The 4,169-nt window shown below is 34.3% G+C and overlaps 1 pseudogene; it reads right to left on the reverse strand.

The window, feature by feature from the left end:
• Window positions 1–1,358: 1,358 nt before the first annotated feature.
• LOC145139763 (ABC transporter C family member 8-like) lies at window positions 1,359–2,957 on the reverse strand (annotated as a pseudogene).
• Between the last annotated feature and the right edge of the window lie 1,212 nt (window positions 2,958–4,169).

The following is a 4,169-nucleotide window of genomic DNA, read 5'->3' on the forward strand; positions in this document are numbered from 1 at the left end:
CAAGGCTTGGACGAATTCTAGTGCCTTAGGGTTCTATTTATACTTGAGGCTAGCTAGGGTTTCAAGGTGGAAACCCTAATCCCTTAGCTTAGGGCCTAAGCAAGTCCATGGACTCCTTTCCTTAAGCCCTTGGACGAAAACTCCTAGATCCTTCTAGGATTTTCGTTCAAGCCTTAATCAAAGTGATCCAATAGCCCAAAGTCTCAACTATCAAATAATTACAAAACAGGCCCTGTACTTTTAATTAATTCCTTCAATCCCGAAATTAATTCCTAATTAATTTCTGATAATATGATTCCAAATTATTATATTAATCATATAATATAATAAATAAATCATATTTATGCCCTAATCAACCTCTCTCCTCAACTGTCATCCTGTCTAGTCACCAGTGTGAAGGCAACCCAAAAGGACCATGCTCACAATCGGGTCAAGTAAATACCAAAATAGTTATGGACTTAGACACTAATCCAACAAGAATTACCTTGTAAACAGGTCCAAAACCACCCTCCCCGAGCTTATTAGCTTATTTGCAGGACTAAAATCATCTGTTGCATATCTCAAGTCTCCATAACCAAAAGTATAAGGCTTCGTGTCAATTCCCAGGAACTCTGCAAATTAGCAAACGTTATAAAAAAACTCAAAGGAAAAACAATGGAAAACATTATTCATCTATGTCATAAAGAAAGATTCAACAAAATCAACTTCATCATAAGTGTCGTCATTATTCTTCGTTTTCCTTCGCTGACGAAGAATATACAAGGCTAATAACATCTGAAAGCTCACAACTACAACCGGAACCAAAATCCATACAATCAAACAAGTAAAAAAAACAAGAGCAATCAATATATAACAAGTAAAGGGGGTTGTCTTGTCATTTTGTCAATCAAGAGCACAAAGTTAAGAAAAAACAATTTCATGAAAGAATTTTACTTGGTGTAGCATTGATTTCTGAGATAAGAGGTCCAAAATCTCCTTGAGTGGGTACACAACAAGTCCCTTTTCCAGTCCATAATAGATGAATCTCAAGGTAGTTATTTAAACCTCAACTGTCACTTCCCTTGAAACAGGACTAAATGAAGCCCCCCTGCTTCCCTTTTAAATATTAAAATCTTGAAAAACCCGGTTTCCCTGAAAAAAAAAACAAATTTTCACCACCTATGTAACAAGGTTGGCAGTGTAATTCCTATTCAATGTGCACAAATAATATATACTACCAAATACCCAAAAAGGAGAAAAAAAAAACTTAATAACGACAATGATTTCACCCAATCATGCAGTAAAGATTTTTCTTGTGGATTAATATCTACTACCAAATACCCAAAATACCCTTTCGAAATTTTTGTATAACTTGCATATTATTCTTCCAGATTTCCATTATTATCATCTACTATCAAGTTCAAATCTTCATAAAGAATAATGAATTAACAGATATATGTATATGTGTATACATATATACACATACATATACATATATACATATAACGAATAATAAGATATTTTACTTTTACTTTTAACTTGAAAAGAAATTACCCGTGGATCATCTCCTGCAGCTGGACCAGTACTCAGCAACCAACTTTGAGAAATAAGAATCCGACTCCATTAGCTTGGAGGGCGCATCATATTCCATCATTTCACCTATTATACATGAAATTTTACTATTTTGTAGAGGGTAATTGTGTCATTTTATGAGATATATGTGTTTCGGAAGAATAAGATACATACCAGAGGAGAGGACCATGACCATGTCACTGTATATAACAGTTGGAATCCTATGAGCAACTGTTACAACAGTACAACTTGAGAATTCCTGCCTTATAATCCTTTGTACAGTGGCAAATGTTTCTGAATAAATTGATGCAGTTGCTTCATCAAGAATTAAGAACTTGTTTCTCCTAAGCAACACTCTTCCTAAACAGAACAGCTGTCGTTGACCCATACTCCAATTTTCTCCTTCATTACTCACTGTTTTACCAAAAAAAAACATTGGAATTGGAATTTTGAATTACATTCCATAAATGGACAGAATTCAATTCTACAGTGTTCTTACCAGATGAATCTAAACAGTTTGGGAGACTACTAATGGTACTCTTAAGCTGGCATTTCTCCAATGCCTGCAAGAATCAGTCAAAATAATAATAATAAATAATAATATGAATTTTCATTTTTATTTATATTTTTATTACCTCCCATATTTCATGATCAGAGTGAAGTCCTAAGGGGTCAAGATTTGTCCGGATACTACCCTTAAAAAGAGTAGGTTCAAACAGCAATTGGACCGCTATTATAACAGGTGATATACACTTGTTCAGTAGAAGAGCTTCTAGCTTCTATGCTTGCTTTTGTTAGGTCAAACTTAAACTAAACACAATCACTCTTTTCACTTACTGTAGTCCTTTTTTCATGTTTTCCATACATAGAGATCCTTCCTGAGTTTCGGTTTCATACAGATTTATTTAAAGCAACATGTATCGTGTACACACACATTTCTTTTTCGACAAAAAAGTACATATATATAAAAAAACATTATTTGAATTTTTTATTTTAGACAAGCTGGACAGGATAGAATAGTAGAACATGTTGTATTATTGTATTAAGTAAATGAGACAAAAATTGCAACTTTTTTGTCCTACCAAAGAAGGCGGGAGACTAGTTGGTTTGAGAAAAAGATTCAGAAAGATGTATTGCACTGTCGGAAGAGAGGGAAATATTTTCACAAATACAAATGGTCAAGATGAATTCTAATAGTTGAAATCACAGGTGTTGGTAACTTACTTGGTCTCCATTGTGACCACAAAAGCTTGTAGCCAGACACAGCCAGAAAGTGCCACCATTGATACCTCCTCCAACCCACTTTTCTCAAAGGCATATGAATGTATGGTTATCACAAAAACAACAATCGCCTGAAAAAAGTAATAATCACCACTATAAATATTAGGGAAATATGGAGTAGCCATATATAGATATAGCAATGGATAAGAAACAAATATTGATGCCATGGTCGTGTCGACGAAATCAAATAAGCTTCTTAACTGTGAAGATGAGAAAAGCATTTCATAAAGTTTTTATTTTTTTTTAAGTTAATACCTGTAATTATTTTTCATATTATCCGCTCAGTTAACACTTAGGTATGATAATTCATGAATTTTCAATTTTTGTAAGTGCATTCATCCATCCCTTTTGCATATTCTTCAGCATCCTTGTGCTTCCAACTTCACAATCACCAACTGCAAAACCTCATCACAATATGCAGTCAGAAACAACAAAATCTCACCTCGTCCAATTTAACATCTACACACTTATCCACAGAAAAAAAATGAAAACCCTAACTCTTAACATTTACCAGGTGGGAGCTGAGGTTTCTTCAAGTCCTCTTCAGATAACATGCTGTCCTCATCAATAAGATCCATGTCATCAACAATCAGCAATCCATGTCATCATCCTTGTGCCTAATGTTTTGTTTGTTTAAGACAATTTCCTTTCTGTAAAAATTAAAAGGTTATCATTTTGTTAACAAGTCAAGAGAAGTGAACCTTTTCTCTTACTATTTTCTCATTTTAATTGAAGAGAGAGAATCAAGATGTTTTTTTTTGTTTTCTTTTTTTAAGTGGATGGAATAATGGATCAAAAACCATTAAAAAAAATAAAAATCTAACATGTAGTCCCATTTTTTCAATTTAAATTTAGTACTTTATAGTTTGAAAGTGATAGCCATAGTTGCTATGACTGGTCAGGTAGATATTCCCAAGTAAACGAAAGTATATTGAACCTTTGTGTGAGGGTTTAATGGTGATTTGTCGGAGGTGAGAGATCCCATTGATGAGGTTGGTGATAATCCAGGTCCAGGAGCAGTTGCAGTTGCAGGGGCAGGAGAAGCATTTCTAGATTATGAAGTGGATGATGCAGAAGCAGAAGCAGAAGTAGCAGGACGTGCACGAGGGACTCCAACTCCAGGTTGCGATACCTGACTACAGCTTGTTGCCTTATCCTCCTGAGCTTTAGATTTAGATTAAGATTTAGGAGGGGCATATGCAGTTGCAGTCGCATTCAGCCCTTTATCACCACTTTCTCTTTCTTTTTCTTTATTTGACCACTCTGTACCATGGAAGGGAAGAAACATAACTATTAACTATTAACTATTACAAAAAGGTAAACTTAAACAAGATTTA

Source organism: Lactuca virosa, chromosome 9 (assembly GCF_052849685.1).
Source record: "Lactuca virosa cultivar CGN04683 chromosome 9, Lactuca_virosa_CGN04683_v6, whole genome shotgun sequence".
In the NCBI taxonomy this organism is placed as follows: Eukaryota; Viridiplantae; Streptophyta; class Magnoliopsida; order Asterales; family Asteraceae; genus Lactuca; species Lactuca virosa.